The following is a 24,730-nucleotide window of genomic DNA, read 5'->3' as shown; positions in this document are numbered from 1 at the left end:
AGGAGGAGACTTCAATGGGCATGTTGGTGAAGGAAACAAAGGTGATGAGAAAGAAAAGGGTAGATATGGTGTCAAGGACAGTCATGTGGAAGGGCAGATGGCAGTTGATTATGCAAAAAGCATGAAAATGGCTGTGGTGAACACCTACTTTAAGAAAAGGGAGGAGCACAGGGTGGCATACAGGAGTGGAGGAAGGTTCACCCAGGTAGACCATAGTCTTTGAAGGAGATGCAAGCTAAAAGAAATTGGAGACTGTACAGTGGTGGCAGGGGAGAGTGTAGCTAGACCAATCCAGTCTCACGGCAGTTTGTGGTGGCATTACGAAAAGTACATTAATCTATGGGCACAAAAATAGGGCACTTTTCATTGGTTTAGGGGAGGGGACACATGGTTATGGTTAAAGTTAAGAGAAGAGGGAGGATTATAAATAGAATGAAAAAAAATGTGGGGCTCTTACAGTTGTTATGCTGGGACTTGCATTGGTAGCTCACTCGCTGTAGCCGGCTCAGCTGACCTGGATGTTTATATCTCTGCAGTGCTTACCATCCGGGATCATCAGAATAAAGGCTTGAGTGTCTTTATTTTCTATTTGCCAAAACAAAAATTCATCTTTCGTTGTCATCTTTGGAAGCCAGATCAAATCAAAAATTCTATACAAAAATGGTTGACTGACTTTGTAGAAAATGTTCACGAGATGAATTTGGAGTTCAAGAAGAAAAGGTTGTTAATTTGAAAAATCGTCAAAGGAAGTTAAATGTGCCTGCACATTTAACTTGACAAAAGTGGAAAAAAGTTATTTGTAGAAAAATGAAAAAGTAATTTCTAGCTTTGCGCGCACAAGCAAGAAATAAGTTTAGACAGCACGTGGTGGCAGACAAAGGGTCATAAAGCCTTTGGAAAGTTAGGCAGCGTCTCAATACCCAAGAGAAAGAAGCTCGAGAAGAGAAGAGCGTAGCGTAAGAGCGAAGAGCTTAAGGGCGTTGCGTAAGAGAAGAGAGCAATTCCTCGGGGCCGCATAAGCTCCACCCCCAAGAATTCTGGGTACTGTAGTTTTTCTCAGCGTTTCTTTGTCTAGTTTTATAATGAATCAACGTCTGCTTTCCTAAAGTCCCGCTAAGAAACCAAGCAAGTACTGTATTGCAAAACTCTAGTACACAATTTCCTTAGAACTATCACACAACATGATTATATATGAAAAAGCACATTGGATAAACTTTCTACAATCTATGATCAGAGCAAAAATGCAGGCTATATATAAATTCCATGTGTGAGATTAAATGATCACGGTTAGTTCTTTTCTTTTCTTTTCCTCTTTTTTTCTTGTTACAACAACAAAGTACAACTTTTTAAATGTGGTTACAACTTTATAATACTGTACAAGTTAGTTACATGCCCTTCCCCAATTTGTCCACAAGAGATCATTCTTGCTGCACGGACTTGGGAAGGCTGGTTTTTGGATTTTGTCATAAAACATAAAATCCGTTAATCTGCAGCCGATTTTGATCAGAGGAACTTCATTGTGACCGCAATGTTGAGGTAATCCTTCTGTTGTATGGTTTATTGGAATTGTGCTGTGAAAGCACCGTTTTAGACTTTGGGAAAAGAAGGTCTTTCTGGGGTCTGTGTTTTTGGAGGAAAAAACCATCTGATTTTGGTATCTAATAAAGCGATTCACAGCTCCCTGAGGAATACACTTTAGAGAATCTTAAATCCTGTTAGTGGTGGGGGTTGATGACAGTTGGCCATCCTGTGCTATGGTCAGGAAAGCTTCCCTTTGACAATTTTGATATATCCCAGATCTTGGGCTGTGATGGGTTGGCTTTGAAGAAGGTTCTTTTGTGACTTTTGCTTCATGCAAGCTTAGGAGGTTGGTGTTGACTGCAGGCTCCTCGCTACACCGGTCTCCGGCCATGCCACCTGTTCTGGTCCAGTCTGTGTCTCCTGCCTCCAGGATTCCTTTTACATTTCCAAAATGGCCTTGTCTCACACATTTACCAATAAATTGTACTTTTGCCTTTCATCTCAGTGTCCCGCCTTTGGGTCCTACAATTGGTTCCATTTCCTCAACCGTAACAGGAGTTACTGGCCATGTCATGGATCCAGCAGGAGCAGACCAACTCGCAGGGGGCATACCTTGGACAGCAGCAACACAGATAACGACCCTCATCGATCAGATACGGACCCTGGGCAAACAGGTATCCAGCTCTGACACACGTGTCACGACTCTCTATGCCCAGTCAGCCCAGCTCACCATCGCACCCACACTGTCTCCACCCTCACCTGCACCTCCAGCTTTTGCTCCGGTCACCACATTCCAGAACCAATTATTTGTTCCCCCAAACCATTTCTAGAGCTCCGACTCTGACACTTAGAGACCTACCAGTCATTCACCCAACAATTTAGGTTACTTTTTGATCACCAATGCAGAGGCATGCGACCTCCCAATGTTTGCTGTCCTCTCCAACAGGAGCATCGCATTGTTGTGGACTATTCTGTTGACTTTGCAGTTTGGCAGTGGAGCCGACTGTAATTCCATGGGGTTGCAAAACATTTTGTTAATGGCTTCTCTGAGACTTAAAGGAGGAACTAGCAGTCAGAGACGAACCTGAAACCTTTGATCAGTTGATTTCACCAGCAATACAGATTGACAACCAGTTGAGGGAGAAGCGGCAGGAGAAAGTACAGAGGGCTGACCGAGTTGTCTCCACTCAAATCCCCCGTGACTCAGGCCAAGTCCTTCTTCCTTGAGCTGCAATGGGAACACACTCCCCACGCCCGACAGCACCCTCTGCTGATGAGCCTATGCAGCTTGGCAGGGCAAACATACCCCCCAGGAAAGACAGCGGAGAATAGCTGCCAGGGAGTGTATTTATTATAGTGCGAAGGGTTACTTCCTCAGCGACTGCACTGCTCAGCCAAAATCCAAAACCCGCCGTAGGTTCTGGCTACGGGTGAGCAGAAAAATTCACAGGTGATCATCATGGACACACCCAAAATCCCAGCCACCATTCTGCTTCATCAGCAATCTGTTTTCCATCTTGGCACCTATGCACCATGCATGTCTTAGATAGTACCCCTACTTGCGATCACACACCAGACCGAGCCAGTCATGCTAGTGGTGTAAGGGAATCACCAGGAACTATCCAGTTTTTTTGTTTACTCCTCCACCTCATAGTTGGTTTTGAGACATCCCTGGCTCACACTCCACAACCCCCACATTGATTGGCTGACCGGGACAATCACCCAGTGGAGCAGAGCCTGCCACCACCATGTTTGCGAACCTCCATTCCCCCAGCGTCAGGGAGTCCTGAGAGCATGCCCTGACCTCATGTTAGTCCCCACCTGTTACCACGACTTAGGGGAGGTGTTTAGTAAGGACTGGGCGTTGTCACTGCCACCACACAGGCCCAATGATGCTCCATTGATTTGCTCCCGGGCTTTTCTTTCGAGCACTTTTACGATCTTTCACGTCCAGAGATGGACTCAGTGGTGCATTATATTGGGACACCCTGGCAGCTGGATTGATTCGACCTTTGTCTTTGCCGCTGGGAGCAGTCGGGAAGAAGGATGGTATGCTGTGCCAGTACTTTGATTTTTGGGGGTTGAATGCCATCATGGTCCACAACCGGTACCCACTCCCCCTCCTAGATTCGGCATTCAACTCCCTGCATGGGGCAGCCATATTTAATCAATTGGACCTATGTAATGCTTACTAACTGGTCCGAGTCAAGGAAGGAAATGAATGGAAGACTGCTTTCAACACCCCTCTCAGTCACTTCAAGTACCTCCTCATGCCCTTCAGTCTAACGTAATGCTACTGCCAAGTTCCAAACCTTGATAAATGACATTTTACATGACTTACTCAATCAGTTTGTGTTTGGTTTACTTAGATGATAGCCTCATCTTTTTGAAGGACCCCGCCGAACACACCACCACATCTGTCAGGTGCTCCAGCAATTGTTGGAGAACCAGATATTTGTTAAGGCACAACATTAGACTTTCACCACGAAACATCTCATTTCTGGGTTGCATCTAATCAAAGAGTCAGCTCAAACTTCACCCTACGAAGGTCAAGGCAGTCACACAGTCACCCATGCCCACCACGGTTAACCCTCTAGGGCCGACGCTGTCGTATACGACTGCTGAGACCAAGTTTACTAAATATTAATAACATTTTAATGATATGAGATAGAAAACTTACTTTTTTGCTGAAACGTTAACTCCGCTGACTTTTGAGCCAGCCATCCACCATCTTGTACTCCTCATAGAAGCTTGTGTGATGACGGTGCACAATGTGAGTGTCAAATCAGAATTGGTTCATCATCACATGGTTTTCCCAAAATCCAATCGTAGAGCAGATTTACCTCACGTGATGAACCAAAGATTGTTTTTAGGAGTGATGTGTTGCTAGTTGCCCCATTTGAATAGCCCCCTGGCTGCTGGCTCCAGTGCGCCCTGCGCCATTACGCACAGCGATCAGTGAAAGTGAGCAGACGGAGCAGATGGAGGCCTCTCATACAATTTCTGTGCTCAAACAAAGAGTGGTGAGTATCAGGATTGCTCCACTAGTTTGCCTGTGAATGTTACTGGATAAGCCTGTGGCAAGCTCTCTCACTCTGGCGTAAAGCACTGTCTACCATATCAATGGAGCGAGGGGGAGGGGCCGCTCCTCAAACTGTGAATGAGCCTCGAAGTGTGAAAGATGCTTTCAGAGCAGGAGAGAACAAACACACAGTCAACTTAGAAGTAAAAGTTTGTGATGTGACCTTTGTGTAATAGCAGACAGAAATTGTTTTGAGATGAAGACAAACAAAACACAGACCATGTTGAATATATTGTTCAAAATGTGCATTTGTGTTTATTGTTTGAACTTTTTTGATGTACAGGTTTTCACACAAGACCTCAAATTACCTTTATAAAGTGTCAAAACAGTTATTTATTATAGTTTGCTGTGTGTTTTGAATAAATGTGTGTGGAAAATTATCTTCTGCTTTACTTTTTCCTTTCTTATTTCTGATTGTAAACCTTTATTACACTTCTAAAACACCACTATAACATATATATTCTGAAAGTACAGGTTGTCCTGAAAAAAAGAGACATAAAACTTGATTGTGGGATGCAGGGAGAACATTAACAACAAAAATTTAACAGCAATAATAAGACATTTATGCGAGTGAACTGTCCAAAAACCCTCGGACCCCAGAGGGTTAAACAGCTGCAGGTATTTTTGGACTTTGCAAATTTTTACAGGCATTTCATGCACAACTTCAGCCAGATCGCAACTCCATTAGTAGCACTCACATGTCCTAAAGCTCTGTTCATCTGGTCTCCCAAGGAAGATAGGGCTTTCAACTCACTCAGACACCATTTTTCTTCCAGACCACCAGATCATTGTGGAGGTTGATGCCTCCGACATTGGAATCTGAGCCATACTATCACAGCAAGCTGAGGGTGACAACCAACTCCATCCGTGTGCCTTTTTCTCCCGGTGTCTGTCTCCTCCAGAACGGAACTATGACATGGTAACCGGGAACTCCTGGTGGTTAAGGCCACCCTGGAAGGTACCTCAGTCCCATTCATCATCTGGATTGATCATAAGAACCTAGCATACATCCAGTCCATTAAGAGACTCAATTCCCAACAAGCCAGGTATTCTTTTTTTGGACAATTCAATTTTGTTATTACCTACCAACCTGGTTCCAAAAACGGAAAACCAGACACACTGTCTCGCCAATTTAGCCCTCCAGACCAAATACCTGTTCCAGACCAGATCATACCTGCAAACATGGTAGTGGGAGCCCGTACCTGGGACATGGAGAAGGTTGCCTGGTAAGCCGAAGAGCAGCATCCTGACCATGGAGGCTGTTTATTCTGCCAGATGCCTGCTCCCAGGTCCTGCAGTTCTGCCATAGCACCAAACTGACGCCACCCAGGAATTCACAGAACTTGTCATCAAATCTGGTGGCCCACAGTCCAGGCAAACATGAGGGAATTTGTTCATGTATGCACCATCTCTGCCAGGGGCAAGGCATCCCATCAGCCTCTATCTGGACTCCTTCAACCACTGCCTACACCTGGATGTCTATCTAGACTTTGTCACTGGTCTACCTCCCTCCCAAGGGAACACCATAATCCTCACTGTGGTGGACAGATTCTCCAAAGCAGCACATTTTGTGGCCCTGTCAAAGCTACCATCAGCCCAGGAGACCACTGACCTAGTCCGTAATGTATTTGGCCTGCATGGCATACCTGTGGACATCATGTCGAACCAAGGGCCCCAGTTTACCTCCCATATATGGAAGTCCTTCTGCTCGGCCCTCTCCGCCTCAGTCAGTCTCTTGTCCCATTTCTATCCCAAAACAAACGTCCAGGTGTAATGAGCAAACCAGGAACTTGAGTACACCCTCCGGTACATTGCATCTTCCCATCCGTCATCCTGGAGTGCTCAGCTGCTGTGGGTGGAATATGCCCACAACTTCCAAGTCTGGACCGCTACTGGACTCTCTCCTTTTGAAGGTCCTCTCGCATACCAGCCAGCACTATTTCTGGCCCAGGAAGAGGAAGTGGCCGTTCCTGCGGTGCAAACCCACCTGCAGTGCTCTCGGTGGGTGTGGAAGATGACCCGTTCCACCCTGCTCTAGACAAGGGACAAGACATATCACCATGCAGGTCGGCATTGTACCCTGGCTCCTCAGTATCAACCAGGCCAGGAGGTGTGACTGTCAGCTAAAGACAGGATAGACTCTCGCAAGCTGGCTCCTTGTTTCATTGGACTGTTTGTGGTGGACCGGGTGCTCAGTCCTGTGGTGGTTCAACTTTGTCTTCCCCGGTCCCTCCAGATCCATCCCACACTCCATGTTTCCAGGATTAAGCCGGTTCACACCTGCCCTCTGTCTGATGTCCTCCAATCCAGATCAGGATCACTTCCAAAATTCAGTCTTCCATGATCTAATATCTATCTGATGCAAATTTGGTGAGATTCCGTGAAGTAGTTTTGATGTAATCCTTCAAATTCTATATAAAGTGAAATCTTAATCCAGAATCCAGATCTGGATCAACACCAAAATTTAATGGAGTCTTCCATGGCTTCATATCTATCAGTGGTGAAAATTTCATCAAAATCTGTGCAGTAGTTTTGACATATTCCTGCTGACAGGTGAATAAATAAAGAAATAAACGCTGATGATTTTATTACATCCTTGGCAGATGCAATAAGAAACACAGGCTCTCTGACAATGGGTGCTTAGTTATGCATTAATTTCTGTGTGAAATTTTTTCCCACTTCACCATTATCAGCCTGAATATTCTCTGAAAATGTGTGTACCAGTGGAATAAATTGTGTGATTGTCACCACAGTCACTACCTATTTTTCCTTTATAAATTCAAGCTCATGTGTGGGGGAAACAGGAGTAACAGGAAGACAGGGGATGGGAAGGAGAGGAACAGTAGAAGCCAATGAGTCAGTAGCGAGCACTATTTTTGGTATTTACAATGAGACAAATACGTATTTGATACACTGATGATTTTGCAAGTTTTCCAACCTACAAAGAATGGAGAGGTCTTTAGTTTTTATCGTAGGTACACTTCAACTGTGACACAGAATCTAAAAAAAAAAAAAAAAAAAAATCAGAAAATCACATTGTATGTTTTAAATAATTAATTTGCAATTTATTCCATGAAATAAGCATTTGATCACCTACCAACAAGCAAGAATTCTGGTTCTCAGAGACCTATTAGTTTTTCTTTAAGAAGCCCTCCCATTCTGCACTCTTTACCTGTATTAATTGCACCTGTTTAAACTACTTACCTGTATAAAAGACAGCTGTCCACATACTCAATCAATCACACTCCAACCTATCCACCATAGCCAAGACCAAAGAGCTGTCTAAGGACACCAGGGACAAAATTGTACACCTGCACAAGGCTGGGATGGACTACAGGACAATAGGCAAGCAACGTGGTGAGAAGACAACAACTGTTAGCATAATTATTAGAAAATCGAAGAAACACAAGAATACTGTTCATCATCATCGGCCTGGGGTCCATGCAAGTTCTCACCTACTGGGGTAAGGATGATTCTGAGAAAGGCCAGAACTACACAGGAGGACCTGGTCAATGACCTGAAGAGAGCTTGGACCACAGTCACAAAGATTACATTAGTAACACACAATGCTGTCATGGTTTAAAATCCTGCAGGGCAGCAAGGTCCCCCTGCTCAAGCCAGCACATGTCCAGGCCCGTTTGAAGTTCACCAGTGACCATCTGGATGATCCAGAGGAGGCATGGGAGAAGGTTATGCGGTTAGATGAGACCCAAATAAAGCTTTTTGTATCAACAACCCCAAGAACACCATCCCAAAGATCAGGTGTAATGAGCAACATGTGCTTTTCGGCAAATGAGACCGGATGACTGCTGAAGGGAGAATAGATGGGGCCATGCATCACGAGATTGTGGAAAACAACCTCCCTCCTTCAGAAAGTGCATTGGAGATGGGTTATGGCTGGGTCTTCCAGCATGACAACGACATGAAACACACAGCCAGGGCAACTAAGGAGGGGCTCCGTAAGAAGCATTCCAAGGTCCTTTAGTGGCCTGGCCAGTCTCCAGACCTGAACTCAATTGAAATTTTTGGAGGGAGCTGAAACTCGAAACCTGAAAGATCTGGAGAAGATCTGTATGGAGAAGTGGACCAAAATCCCTGCTGCAGTGTGTGCAAACTTGGTCAAGAACTACAGGAAACATCTGACCTCTGTAATTGCAAACAAAGGTTTCTGTAGCAAATATTAAGGTGTGTTTTCTATTGTATCAAATACTTACTTCATGCAATAAAATGCAAATCAGTTACTTAAAAATCATACAGTGTGATTTTATGTTTTTTTTTATTCTGTCGCTCACAGTTGAAGTGTACTTACAATAAAATTTACAGACTTCTCCATTCTTTGCAGGTGGGAAAACTTGCAAAATCGTCAGTGGATCAAATACTTATTTGCCTCTCTGTACATTTGTATTCACATTTTGCAAATTATTTTTTTACTTCTACTTTTGATACTTTATTGGCTTCTTACCCTGTGTGCTGCTATACAATGCTACTGGAACCTCAATTTCCCTGAGAGAGAGTCTTCCCAAAGGATTAATAAATGTCTATCTAATCTAATCTAAAAGGTGTACATGGATTTGTGCATTCACAGTGTTCACAAATGGAGATACAGGTGTTGTTGCAAAGGAAAAGCCAACATGACACCCAGAGAGCTGATTGTAAGAAAAAGCAAATCATTATGAAGCAGAGACAAGGGGGGAAAAATCAGAGGTATTGCACAAACACTGTACACAGCCAGTGCAACAACGTGGGATGTCCTGGAAATGAAAGCAGTCATTGTCTACTGAGCGGCAGACAGAGAACGGACCAACCAAGGGAAACATCCAACCCGGTCCTCAGAGAGCCCTCGCCAATGATGGCAAAACTTGGAGGGGTGTGATTACGAGTAATGCCCCTCCTCCAGATCTGAATCAGAGTGGTGTATTGCTGCTGGACTTCTGTCCTAGTTATGGATTGTGCATAACAAACACCTTGTTCAAAAACATAAATTCATTATATTAAGTACACTTGGTACCAGAACACGCAAGGTCAATGGTTGATGATCACTTTTATAACTGTGTCATCACACCTGCACCATGTATCTTCGACACTCGTGTGAAGAAAGGTGTGGAGTTGTTAACTGATCACCATCTGGTGATGACCGTGGTCAGATGGTAGGGTAAGCCACCAAACCATCCTGGAAGGCCTAAACATGTTGTGAAGGTTTTCTGGGAACATTTGGTGGAAAAATCTATCCAAACAGCTTTCAACTCACACTGCCGAAGAAATTTCACCTACATCCCTTTCTCTTATCTCTTAATTTTATTTATATAGGGCCAAATCACAACAAACAGTTGCCCCAAGGCGCTTTATATTGTAAGGCAAAGCCATACAATAATTATGGAAAAACCCCAACGGTCAAAACGACCCCCTGTGAGCAAGCACTTGGCGACAGTGGGAAGGAAAAACTCCCTTTTAACAGGAAGAAACCTCCAGCAGAACCAGGCTCAGAGAGGGGCAGTCTTCTGCTGGGACTGGATGGGGCTGAGGGAGAGAACCAGGAAAAAGACATGCAGTGGAGGGGAGCAGAGATCAATCACTAATGATTAAATGCAGAGTGGTACATACAGAGCAAAAAGAGAAAGAAACACTCAGTGCATCATGGGAACCCCCCAGCAGTCTAAGTCTATAGCAGCATAACTAAGGGATGGTTCAGGGTCACCTGATCCAGCCCTAACTATAAGCTTTAGCAAAAAGGAAAGTTTTAAGCCTAATCTTAAAAGTAGAGAGGGTGTCTGTCTCCCTGATCCGAATTGGGAGCTGGTTCCAGAGGAGAGGAGCCTGAAAGATGAAGGCTCTGCCTCCCATTCTACTCTTACAAACCATAGGAACTACAAGTAAGCCTGCAGTCTGAGAGCGAAGCGCTCTATTGGGGTGATATGGTACTATGAGGTCCCTAAGATAAGATGAGACCTGATTATTCAAAATTGAATTAACTGAAGGCTTTTCAGGGAACTTTTAGGACAACCTGATAATAATGAATTACAATAGTCCAGCCTAGAGGAAATAAATGCATGAATTAGTTTTTCAACATCACTCTGAGACAAGACCTTTCTAATTTTAGAGATATTGCGCAAATTCAAAAAAGCAGTCCTACATATTTGTTTAATATGCGCATTGAATGACATATCCTGATCAAAATGACTCCAAGATTTCTCACAGTATTACTAGAGGTCAGGGTAATGCCATCCAGAGTAAGGATCTGGTTAGACACCATGTTTCTAAGATTTGTGGGGCCAAGTACAATAACTTCAGTTTATCTTAGTTTAAAAGCAGGAAATTAGAGGTCATCCATGTCTTTATGTCTGTAAGACAATCCTGCAGTTTAGCTAATTGGTGTGTGTCCTCTGGCTTCATGGATAGATAAAGCTGGGTATCATCTGCGTAACAATGAAAATTAAAGCAATGCTGTCTAATAATACTGCCTAAGGGAAGCATGTATAAAGTGAGTAAAATTGGTCCTAGCACAGAACCTTGTGGAACTCCATAATTAACCTTAGTCTGTGAAGAAGATTCCCCATTTACATGAACAAATTGTAATCTATTAGATAAATATGATTCAAACCACCGCAGCGCAGTGCCTTTAATATCTATGGCATGCTCTAATCTCTGTAATAAAATTTTATGGTCAACAGTATCAAAAGCAGCACTGAGGTCTAACAGAAAAAGCACAGAGATGAGTCCACTGTCTGAGGCCATAAGAAGATCATTTGTAACCTTCACTAATGCTGTTTCTGTACTCTGATGAATTCTAAACCCTGACTGAAACTCTTCAAATAGATCATTCCTCTGCAGATGATCAGTTAGCTGTTTACAACTACCCTTTCAAGAATTTTTGAGAGAAAAGGAAAGTTGGAGATTGGCCTATAATTAGCTAAGATAGCTGGGTCAAGTGATGGCTTTTTAAGTAATGGTTTAATTACTGCCACCTTACAAGCCTGTGGTACATAGCCAACTAATAAAGATAGATTGATCATATTTAAGATCGAAGCATTAATTAATGGCAGGGCTTCCTTGAGCAGCCTGGTAGGAATGGGGTCTAATAGACATGTTGATGGTTTGAAGGAAGTAACTAATGAAAATAACTCAGACAGAACAATTGGAGAGAAAGAGTCTAACCAAATACCGGCATCACTGAAAGCAGCCAAAGAGAACGATATGTCTTTGGGATGGTTATGAGTAATTGTTTCTCTAATAGTTAAAATTTTATTACCAAAGAAAGTCATGAAGTCATTACTAGTTAAAGTTAAAGGAATACTCGGCTCAATAGAGCTCTGACTCTTTGTCAGCCTGGCTACAGTGCTGAAAAGAAACCTGGGGTTATTCTTATTTCTTCAATTAGTGATGAGTAGTAAGATGTCCTAGCTTTACGGAGAGCTTTTTTATAGAGCAACAGACTCTTTTTCCAGGCTAAGTGAAGATCTTCTAAATTAGTGAGATGCCATTTCCTCTCCAATTTACGGGTTATATGCTTTAAGCTGCGAGTTTGTGAGTTATACCACGGAGTCAGGCACTTCTGATTAAAGATCTCTTTTTCAGAGGAGCTACAGCATCTAAAGTTGTCCTCAATGAGGATATAAAACTACTGACGAGATAATCTATCTCACTCACAGAGTTTAGGTAGCTACTCTGCTCTGTGTTGGTATATGGCATTGGAGAACATAAAGAAGGAATCATATCCTTAAACCTAGTTAAAGCGCTTTCTGAAAAACTTCTACTGTAATGAAACCTTATTCCCCACTGCTGGGTAGTCCATCAGAGTAAATGTAAATGTTATTAAGAAATGATCAGACAGAAGGGGGTTTTCAGGGAATACTGTTAAGTCTTCAATTTCCATACCATAAGTCAAAACAAGATCTAAGGTATGATTAAAGTGGTGGGCGGACTCATTTACATTTTGAGCAAAGCCAATCGAGTCGAACAATAGATTAAATGCAGTGTTGAGGCTGTCATTCTCAGCATCTGTGTGGATGTTAAAATCACCCACTACAATTATCTTATCTGAGCTAAGCACTAAGTCAGACAAAAGGTCCGAAAAGTCACAGAGAACTCACAGTAACGACCAGGTGGACGATAGATAACAACAAATGAAACTGGTTTTTGGGACTTCCAATTGGATGGACAAGACTAAGAGTCAAGCTTTCAAATGAATTAAAGCTCTGTCTGGGTTTCTGATTAATTAATAAGCTGGAGTGGAAGATTGCTGCTAATCCTCAGCCTCGGCCCATGCTACGAGCGTTCTGGCAGTTAGTGTGACTCGGGGGTGTTGACTCATTTAAGCTAACATATTCATCCTGCTGTAACCAGGTTTCTGTAAGGCAGAATAAATCAATATGTTGATCAATTATTATATCATTTACTAACAGGGACTTAGAAGAGAGAGATCTAATGTTTAATAGACCACATTTAACTGTTTTAGTCTGTGGTGCAGTTGAAGGTGCTTTATTATTTTTTCTTTTGAATTTTATGCTTAAATACATTTTGCTGGTTATTGGTGGTCTGGGAGCAGGCACTGTCTCTACGGGGATGGGGTAATGAGGGGATGGCAGGGGGAGAGAAGCTGCAGAGAGGTGTATAAGACTACAACTCTGCTTCCTGTCCCAACCCTGGATAGTCACGGTTTGGAGGATTTAAGAAAATTGGCCAGATTTCTAGAAATGAGAGCTGCTCCATCCAAAGTGGGATGGATGCCGTCTCTCCTAACAAGACCAGGTTTTCCCCAGAAGCTTTGCCAATTATCTATGAAGCCCACCTCATTTTTGGACACCACTCAGACAGCCAGCAATTCAGGAGAACATGCGGCTAAACATGTCACTTCCGGTCCGATTGGGGAGGGGCCCAGAGAAAAACTACAGAGTCCGACATTGTTTTTGCCAAGTTACACACCGATTCAATGTTAATTTTAGTGGACCTCTGTAACCGGGTGTCATTACTGCCGACGTGAATTACAATCTTACCAAATTTACGCTTAGCCTTAGCCCAGCAGTTTCAAATTTCCTTCAATGTCGCCTGCTCTGGCCCCCGGAAGACAATTGGACTATGGTTGCTGGTGTCGGTAACTCCATTTCTCAAAACAGAGTCACCAATAACCAGAGTTTGTTCCTCTGCGGGTGTTGTCGCCGAGTGGGGAAAAACGGTTAGAGATGTGAACAGGTTGGCCGGTGTACACGGGGCTTCTGTTTAGGACTACGCTTCCTCCTCATAGTTACCCAGGTCGGCCTGCTTTCCCCCGGCTGCTCGGGATCTGCCAGAGGGGAACTAATGGCGGCTAAGCTACCTGGTCCGCACCGACTACAGGGGCCTGGCTAGCTGTAGGATTTTCCAAGGTGCAGAGCCGAGTCTCCAATTCGCCCAGCCTGGCCTCCAAGCTACGAATAACCTACACTTATTACAAGTACCATTACTGCTAAAGGAGGCCGAAGAATAACTAAACATTTCACACCCAGAGCAGAAATTGCGGGAGAGACATGAGAAGCCGCCATGCTAAACGGCTAAGAGCTAGTAGCTGCGCTAAGCTAGCGGATTCCTAAAAACACACAAAGTGATAATGTGTAAATAATTTAGAGGTGATTCAGCAGAGGGAGTGCTTTAGTTAAGGCACGTGAAGATTACACTGTGAAACAAATCGTTATCTAGTTAACTAGATCAATCTAACTGCGGCAGATTAACAGCTAACAGATACAGCAAAACACTGCTGTGCTCCGGAACAGGAAGTGATACAATACCGCAGTGAGAGCCAACCACCAGTAGAGGACAACCAACACACAGCTTGGAAGCTCAGTGAGCCAAATGTCCTGAAGGTGCTGTGGCATATGCAATCAGGGTGGTCCATGTTCAAGGCCTCCATTGTTGAGGTGGCTGCTTTGAGCTGTGGCCAGACATGTCAGTGCTTGTCATGGCCAAGAACCCACTGGTGGAAACCTGTGGGGACCAGTATCAACGAGCCAGAAGAACTGCAGCCTCAGTTGTGCTTGCTGTTGACAGGCCATAAAGGCCATGTTTGAGCACTGTTTATTAACCTGCTAAAGTCATTGGATCCTGTCTTTGGCACTGCCCTCACGGATGCTGTTTGCTGATTGAACTGATTAACTGTGTACTGAAACCACACCTGTGTTACCCAACATGTTGCCAGTTGTTACTGCCCGGACACTGTTACATCTTATCTGGTACTCATAAAGGTCTGCTTAGCTGTCTATGTTGTTTTCTGCTCAGGGTCGCCAGTTGTACAATCGCCATTACACACACATAGCCTTTGTGGAACTCGCTTGGACTTTATCCATAGGTGAGTGTGTCATTAAAGTTGTTTCTTTTTGGCTGCTCCTGCTTTGCTCAGGTGCACATGTATGCGCTCAGCCTTGTGCACTTCATATATGTTGTCCTGACGGGGGAGTTTGTGGTTACGTTACGGCAGAGCGCGCCCCCCCCCCCCATCTCACCTCTCGCGTTAGGTGAGCAACGCTGCACAGTGCCGAGTTTGTGCAGGGGGGGGGGAATCATTCAATGTTTGGACGAGGAGGTGGTCGAAACGGAGTAAGATATAATCATGGATAGGAAATGATCAAAGCCATCAGGTGCCCAATTTCGAAAGAAAAAGAAAGAAGAATAGGAGAAACGAGCAAAGGAAAAAGGTATGTGTTGATTTACGTATTCCCGCAGCTTCACAGTGGTTTAAACAGTGACGACGCTGAGCGACCACAGAGTTCAATAGTGACACAAAGCATGCAGCGAAATGAGACAAGTCACTGGATAAATGCTGGGCTTTGTCCCGCCCATCGGAAGCTCAGCGTGTGTGGGGGTCTATGGGGCAGTGGGCTGGCCTCGGCTGGCCCGGACGCTCATCTTCTGCATGATGATTGGATGATGTGTCTGAGGCCGAATCCCTTTTTGATTGACAGCAAAATGAGCGAATCAGCGATCTTTTGGTGTAAACATCCGTGGGAGCATTTTTTAATTTCCATTCTGTTCTGAGTTGAACGGAGACTTTTCTATCATCTTAGCGGCATTTTCCTTGTTTAAAAGGACTAGCGATAAATTGAGCTTCTATTTCTGGTGTTTTTTTTGTAGCTGCTTGTGTTTGGAGACTGACTTCTATCACTTTCTGACTTCTATCGCAGTTTCTGTCCCTATCGAGCAGCGGGTGTTGCTGAGCTCCTGCACCGTCACAAAGCTCTCACAGGCGGACACACTTCACACTAGCCTCGCGCCAGTCCCAGCTAGCGAGCTAGCTAGGTAGCAAGCTGCACTAATGGCAGACAATTTGATTGTGGACCGGATTTTGGCGAAGCCATTTGATAGTCTTCCTTATGAAGAAGCTGTGGCTGCTGTCATGGCTTCAGCTCTCAATGGTTTGTATGCCAAAGTTAAAGCAATAGCCCCCAGTGCAATGTCTGTGCACTGCTATGCACACAGACTGAATCTGGTTCTGTCTCAGGGGGCTAAATGCTTATCTGAGTGCAGAATATTTTTTGCATCACTCTCTGGGTTTGCCACATTTTCTCAAAATCCACAAAGAGGATGTTTTCTTGAGTCTGCAGGCTGCTCAAGGTTGCCCAGAAATGCTCCTACTCGATGGAATTTCACATCACAGATAGTGAGCACTGTGGCAAACAATTATGATGCCTTCCTGCAAACTTTTGTATATAGACTGTTTTCCTCTTACTTCTTTTGCACTTCTTGTTATTTATGACAAATTATTGTGGTTTGCCATTTTTGCCTTTAAAGAGTGTTAACTTCTTCACTTGTTGCTTCCTGTTACTTATGATACACAATAGTGTTTGTTATTTCTTCTTATGTGTACAGTAATGGGTATAGAATTACCTCTGTCGTTAGTTCATTTATTTATGATACATGATTGCGCTTTACCATTTTTGCCACTTTAATGTATAGGGGTTTTTTGGTACATTTTTGTCACTTCATGGTATTCTGTAATATACAGATTGTTTAACTTCTTTTGTTATTATATGGTGCGACTTTAATGGCGGTTTAAGTCAATCAATCAATCAATCAATTTTTATATAGCGCCAAATCACAACAAACAGTTGCCCCAAGGCGCTTTATATTGTAAGGCAAGGCCATACAATAATTATGTAAAACCCCAACGGTCAAAACAACCCCCTGTGAGCAAGCACTTGGCTACAGTGGGAAGGAAAAGGGAGAGGAGAGAACCAGGAAAAAGACATGCTGTGGAGGGGAGCAGAGTCTTGTTCATTATGGTGAATGGTACTCTATGATAATGCAAAGTGCACTCTGTTGGTAAAACTGAATGACTTGCAATATTTTGACCATCGGGTGGTGCTGTAGTGCAGTTGTGCTTTCTTAAATACCTGTACTGTACATAGTTGTAAAGTGAAGTCACTGAGTCTTTTGTTTTTTTATGTTCAAAAACTTTCTTGAAGTAATTATTGTTTATCTTTGTGTTTGTTATTGCAGTAGACATTAAAACCGGAAATTTGTTCTTGAAAATAGCTGTTGTGAGTTAGTTTGTGGGATTGTGGGTGTTCTGGACGAAGTTAGTGTTTTCATGGGTGGTGGGGCGGAGGTGGTGGCCATGTTAGTGTGTGCGGGGGGGGGGGGGGGGGGCGCACGCGGGGGTTTCGCCCGGGGGGGAAATCACTCTAGGGCCGCCCCTGCTAAGACCGTTCGGTTGCCCCCTTCTTTTTCACTTGGGGGCGCCACAGCAGATCCATTGTGGATTTGCATGATGAACTGCCACAAGTTTACACCGGATGCCCTTCCTGACACAACTCCACATTACATGGAGAAACTGGCAGGTGTGAGGTTTGAACTAGGAACCTTCCGCACTGAAATCAAGGGTCCTGATTACTTGGCCACAACCCCTGCAATGCACATTATGATATAAAAGGGAAAATACAGCACAGTTTTGAACATGCTCAAAATGCTGCATTGCAGTACCATCTCACAAGGCACACCCTCGTAATGCAGTTGCCCGTGCACCTTGCAAGAGGACCTCTGCATAAGTGTGATAAAACACACATTTGTGTCACTTTACAGTCCAGTGAGTAGCCAGCATTAGACTTACCATGGCATGTCCAGCTAACTAACATTAATTTGGCACATATCATTTCTCGATACTTGTTCATAACGAGACACAAGCAGTGGAAGGAAACAATGTGAAATTGTCAATGCATTAACTGTGGACTCAAACCACTTTAGCAGTCACATCACAATGTGCCAAACACAGCCATTAATGGAGTTTTAGACATTAAAGATTAACACATGACATTTACATCGCTGATTTCCATAATACAATGGAAAGCCAGCTGCTGATTGTTGACATTACATCATAAACATGGAAATACAGTTTTCACAGGATGACAGGAATACCGAAATCACAACGCCTAATGATGTGACTTGTATTTAAATGCCTCATTATCATAAGTTTGCATTCATTCAGAACCCAAGAGGCACTTTATCTTCCCTCATCCCTATCGCCGATGTTCTCTGAATTGCTTCCTCTTTCCCTCGATCACATCTATCACTCCTTCCGTCCACACTCCCCACAACTCCACATTTTTCACTGTCCCTCGCTAATCTGTAAAAGTGCACATGTGGCTTGCCGCAGAAAGCGATGAGAGAACATGTCACATTCCACAGCAAGCAGCGGACCGTCACACCGGAATGTCAATTGGCTGACTGGTGTCAGACCGACCGGATAGAGAGATGGAGGGATGAATAGGTGGAGGAGTGGAGGATGACAGGAGCAACCCTTTTCCATTGTGTGTTTTTTAAAGACATGGCGTTTTTTGGATGATTATTCTAATCCCACCAAGGACCTCTCAGACTGAACTGGGTGCCTTATCTCCCCTGCACAGTCATTCTCTCATTAAACACAATTACAGGCCACCAGCTCTTATAAACCTTGAACATCCCCTTTCACGGGGGCGGGTGGGTGAAAATGCAGATTACAGTAAGTATGTGTGGGATGGAATGCTGTTTCTCATCACTTCTGTTGCAAAAGGGCATTTTTTAATCTTCTGATTCTGTAATTTTTTTAATTCCATGAATCCACATTGAAAATATCAGTCTTTATTAAAGACCGCTGGGATTAAACAGTGCCCAGAGGGACTTGTGTTATACCTTGATTGTTTTAAACTTGCAGGAGCTTCTGAAGTCATTCAAACTTTACATCATAAAAGCACTTTCGAGCAAAGCATCAGTATTTGACACTGTGCCCTGTGATCCTCTGCAATGTTCTGCCTATTCTTATATAAAAGTCCCTTCCACTCCCCCCGCCCACCAGATGCACAGGTTTGAAATTTCTACATTACATTTGTCACAGAGGATTTATCCATCAGTCTGTTCCCACGTTTCAAACATAAACTGTGAAATCATATGATGTGAGTGAGCAAAAATCCATCTCAGAGAGTGGAACACCTGCACCACATGTATGTCACTGATTCATTGTGATTCAGCCATAGCACAATATACGAGTATGGTTCTGTATGGACATGACATAGAACAGAATAGAATAGAATACAAACTCTATTGTCATTGCACCTATATACATACAATAAAACTTGCCCTCTGTATTTAACCCATCCCAATTACAGTTAGACACAATCCAACCACTAGGAGCAGTGGGCAGCCACAGTCCAGTGACAACGGGACCAGCTCCAGATGTAGACACATTGCCTTTTTCAAGGGGCAGAGAAGGAGCAGACCCTAAATAAGCATGTTTTTGATTGTGGGAGGAAACATGCAAACTCCACACAGAAAGGCCGGGAATCGATCCCACAACCTTCTTGCTGTGAGGGACCAGTGCTTACCACTAAGCCACCGTGTCACCCCATGACATTTTTTTTCAGTTCTGTCCAAAACTGAGCAACTCAAACCTGAATAAAACCAGTCAAACATTGCTGATTTTTTTTTTTTTTTTTTTTTTTTGGCTCAAGCTTTTGTCCTGATTCCAAAATTAGGAAATCTCACCTATTTGATCACAATAGCAGTCAAAATTTGTCTTTCATACAACTGTATATCAATGCTCACGAGCTAATGCTGACAAAAACTCCATACCGCCCATGCACTATCCTCTGCAGTGGAAATTACCAAACTTTTCTGCAAAGCTAAACTGTTAATATCTCAAAACTGTCTTCTGTTGAAAAGCACAACATTCTTTTTTGTGGAATTCATGTTGCAGATGACAATCAGAAGGAGGCTTTGGCTCAGGGTATGGTAGGTCCAGATCACTTCTATCCGTCATTTTCTTTTACCCCATAGATATCATGTGTATGATGCTTTTGCCAAAGACATAAGTGACACAGAGTCGCTGTGAGCCTCATGGCACCGAGTCGCTGTGAGTCTCATGGAACAGAGCTGCTGCATGTCCCATGAAGCCGCTGTGCATCTAACAGAGGTGTCCTAATCACCACACACTGCCACTGTACACCCCTGCGCACAATCAGTGCCTGCTCCGTTCAGTGTTCACTCCAAAAACAACAAAAATCTGCATTGTATTTTAATTTCAGCCTTTAATTGTACATTGTGCCTTTAATTGTTTAATTGTGCTGATATCCTTGCAGGTGAATGAAGATCCAAGTTTTTAGGGTCCTCGTACTGAATGTCTTGGTGTATGGTTGTGAGACTTTGATGCTAACCAGTGAACTAAGGTGATGACTGGACAGTCCAGTCTCACGTTTTTTTTTTTTTTTTTTCGTGCTCCAGTGACGAAATGAGTCAAATTTTCGTGATGGGGTTTTAACTCACTATTCCTAACCCTACTCCTACCCCGACCCTAACCTTAGCCATAACCTAATCTTACTCTTTCCCCCCACACTAACCATAACCACCCCCGACCCCCCCCTCCCCCGCCACTTCACTTTTAATTTCGTGCAGCCATCACGTAAAGAATTAGAATGAATTTGTGCTACCGTGACAAAAATAAGGCACTTTTCATCACAATATCACAAACCAATAGATTAATGTATATTTCATGCTGCTGAATCACGACTTGCCGTGAGACCAGACTGGACTGGATGTCTTTGGTACTAGGTGTCTTTGAAGGAATATTGGGTACCGCTTGAAATGACTTTGTATCAAATGAGCAGTTAGTGACAGTGGCTAGAATGAGGAGCAATAAGCTCCCCCCCCCAAGAATTCTGGGTACTGTAGTTTTTCTCAGCGTTTCTTTGTCTAGTTTTATAATGAATCAACGTCTGCTTTCCTAAAGTCCCGCTAAGAAACCAAGCAAGTACTGTATTGCAAAACTCTAGTACACAATTTCCTTAGAACTATCACACAACATGATTATATATGAAAAAGCACATTGGATAAACTTTCTACAATCTATGATCAGAGCAAAAATGCAGGCTATATATAAATTCCATGTGTGAGATTAAATGATCACGGTTAGTTCTTTTCTTTTCTTTTCCTCTTTTTTTCTTGTTACAACAACAAAGTACAACTTTTTAAATGTGGTTACAACTTTATAATACTGTACAAGTTAGTTACATGCCCTTCCCCAATTTGTCCACAAGAGATCATTCTTGCTGCACGGACTTGGGAAGGCTGGTTTTTGGATTTTGTCATAAAACATAAAATCCGTTAATCTGCAGCCGATTTTGATCAGAGGAACTTCATTGTGACCGCAATGTTGAGGGTAATCCTTCTGTTGTATGGTTTTATTGGAATTGTGCTGTGAAAGCACAGTTTTTAGACTTTGGGAAAAGAAGGTCTTTCTGGGGTCTGTGTTTTTGGAGGAAAAACCATCTGATTTTGGTATCTAATAAAGCGATTCACAGCTCCCTGAGGAATACACTTTAGAGAATCTTAAATCCTGTTAGTGGTGGGGGTTGATGACAGTTGGCCATCCTGTGCTATGGTCAGGAAAGCTTCCCTTTGACAATTTGATATATCCCAGATCTTGGGCTGTGATGGGTTTGCTTTGAAGAAGGTTCTTTTTGTGACTTTTGCTTCATGCAAGCTTAGGAGGTTGGTGTTGACTGCAGGCTCCTCGCTACACCGGTCTCCGGCCATGCCACCTGTTCTGGTCCAGTCTGTGTCTCCTGCCTCCTGGATTCCTTTTACATTTCCAAAATGGCCTTGTCTCACACATTTACCAATAAATTGTACTTTTGCCTTTCATCTCAGTGTCCCGCCTTTGGGTCCTACAATTGGTTCCATTTCCTCAACCGTAACAGGAGTTACTGGCCATGTCATGGATCCAGCAGGAGCAGACCAACTCGCAGGGGGCATACCTTGGACAGCAGCAACAACAGATAACGACCCTCATCGATCAGATACGGACCCTGGGCAAACAGGTATCCAGCTCTGACACACGTGTCACGACTCTCTATGCCCAGTCAGCCCAGCTCACCATCGCACCCACACTGTCTCCACCCTCACCTGCACCTCCAGCTTTTGCTCCGGTCACCACATTCCAAGAACCAATTATTTGTTCCCCCAAACCATTTTCTAGAGCTCCGACTCTGACACCTTAGAGACCTACCAGTCATTCACCCAACAATTTAGGTTACTTTTTGATCATCCAATGCAGAGGCATGCGACCTCCCAATGTTTGCTGTCTCTCCAACAGGAGCATCGCATTGTTGTGGACTATTCTGTTGACTTTGCAGTTTGGCAGTGGAAGCCGACTGGAATTCCATGGGGTTGCAAAACATTTTTGTTAATGGCTTCTCTGAGACCTTAAAGGAGGAACTAGCAGTCAGAGACGAACCTGAAACCTTTGATCAGTTGATTTCACCAGCAATACAGATTGACAACCAGTTGAGGGAGAAGCGGCAGGAGAAAGTACAGAGGGCTGACCGAGTTGTCTCCACTCAAATCCCCCGTGACTCAGGCCAAGTCCTTCTTCCTTGAGCTGCAATGGGAACACACTCCCCACGCCCGACAGCACCCTCTGCTGATGAGCCTATGCAGCTTGGCAGGGCCAAACATACCCCCCAGGAAAGACAGCGGAGAATAGCTGCCAGGGAGTGTATTTATTATAGTGCGAAGGGTTACTTCCTCAGCGACTGCACTGCTCAGCCAAAATCCAAAACCCGCCCGTAGGTTCTTGGCTACGGGTGAGCCAGAAAAAATTCACAGGTGATCATCATGGACACACCCAAATCCCAGCCACCATTCTGCTTCATCAGCAATCTGTTTCCATCTTGGCACCTATGCACCATGCATGTCTTAGATAGTACCCCCTACTTGCGATCACACACCAGACCGAGCCAGTCATGCTAGTGGTGTAAGGGAATCACCAGGAAATGATCCAGTTTTTTGTTTACTCCTCCACCTCATAGTTGGTTTTGAGACATCCCTGGCTCACACTCCACAACCCCCACATTGATTGGCTGACCGGGACAATCACCCAGTGGAGCAGAGCCTGCCACCACCATGTTTGCGAACCTCCATTCCCCCCAGCGTCAGGGAGTCTGAGAGCATGCCCTGACCTCATGTTAGTCCCCACCTGTTACCACGACTTAGGGGAGGTGTTTAGTAAGGACTGGGCGTTGTCACTGCCACCACACAGGCCCAATGATTGCTCCATTGATTTGCTCCCGGGCTTTTCTTTCGAGCCACTTTTACGATCTTTCACGTCCAGAGATGGACTCAGTGGTGCATTATATTTGGGACACCCTGGCAGCTGGATTGATTCGACCTTTGTCTTTGCCGCTGGGAGCAGTCGGGAAGAAGGATGGTATGCTGTGCCAGTACTTTGATTTTTGGGGGTTGAATGCCATCATGGTCCACAACCGGTACCCACTCCCCCTCCTAGATTCGGCATTCAACTCCCTGCATGGGGCAGCCATATTTAATAAATTGGACCTATGTAATGCTTACTAACTGGTCCGAGTCAAGGAAGGAAATGAATGGAAGACTGCTTTCAACACCCCTCTCAGTCACTTCAAGTACCTCCTCATGCCCTTCAGTCTAACTAATGCTACTGCCAAGTTCCAAACCTTGATAAATGACATTTTACATGACTTACTCAATCAGTTTGTGTTTGTTTACTTAGATGATAGCCTCATCTTTTTGAAGGACCCCGCCGAACACACCATCCACATCTGTCAGGTGCTCCAGCAATTGTTGGAGAACCAGATATTTGTTAAGGCACAAACATTAGACTTTCACCACGAAACCATCTCATTTCTGGGTTGCATCTAATCAAAGAGTCAGCTCAAACTTCACCCTACGAAGGTCAAGGCAGTCACACAGTCACCCATGCCCACCACGGTTAACCCTCTAGGGCCGACGCTGTCGTATACGACTGCTGAGACCAAGTTTTACTAAATATTAAATAACATTTTAATGATAGATAAGAAACTTACTTTTTTTGCTGAAACGTTAACTCCGCTGACTTTTGAGCCAGCCATCCACCATCTTTGTACTCCTCATAGAAGCTGTGTGATGACGTGCACAATGTGAGTGTCAAATCAGAATTGGTTCATCATCACATGGTTTTCCAAAATCCAATCGTAGAGCAGATTTACCTCACGTGATGAACCAAAGATTGTTTTTAGGAGTGATGTGTTGCTAGTTGCCCCATTTGAATAGCCCCCTGGCTGCTGGCTCCAGTGCGCCCTGCGCCATTACGCACAGCGATCAGTGAAAGTGAGCAGACGGAGCAGATGGAGGGCCTCTCATACAATTTCATGTGCTCAAACAAAGAGTGTGTGAGTATCAGGATTGCTCCACTAGTTTGCCTGTGAATGTTACTGGATAAGCCTGTGGCAAGCTCTCTCACTCTGGCGTAAAGCACTGTCTACCATATCAATGGAGCGAGGGGGAGGGGCCGCTCCTCAAACTGTGAATGAGCCTCGAAGTGTGAAAGATGCTTTCAGAGCAGGAGAGAACAAACACACAGTCAACTTAGAAGTAAAAGTTTGTGATGTGACCTTTGTGTAATAGCAGACAGAAATTGTTTTGAGATGAAGACAAACAAAACACAGACCATGTTGAATATATTGTTCAAAATGTGCATTTGTGTTTATTGTTTGAACTTTTTTGATGTACAGGTTTTCACACAAGACCTCAAATTACCTTTATAAAGTGTCAAAACAGTTATTTATTATAGTTTGCTGTGTGTTTTGAATAAATGTGTGTGGAAAATTATCTTCTGCTTTACTT

The sequence above is a fragment of the Thalassophryne amazonica genome, chromosome 11 (assembly GCF_902500255.1).
Source record: "Thalassophryne amazonica chromosome 11, fThaAma1.1, whole genome shotgun sequence".
In the NCBI taxonomy this organism is placed as follows: Eukaryota; Metazoa; Chordata; class Actinopteri; order Batrachoidiformes; family Batrachoididae; genus Thalassophryne; species Thalassophryne amazonica.
Note: the sequence above shows the minus strand (reverse complement) of the source record.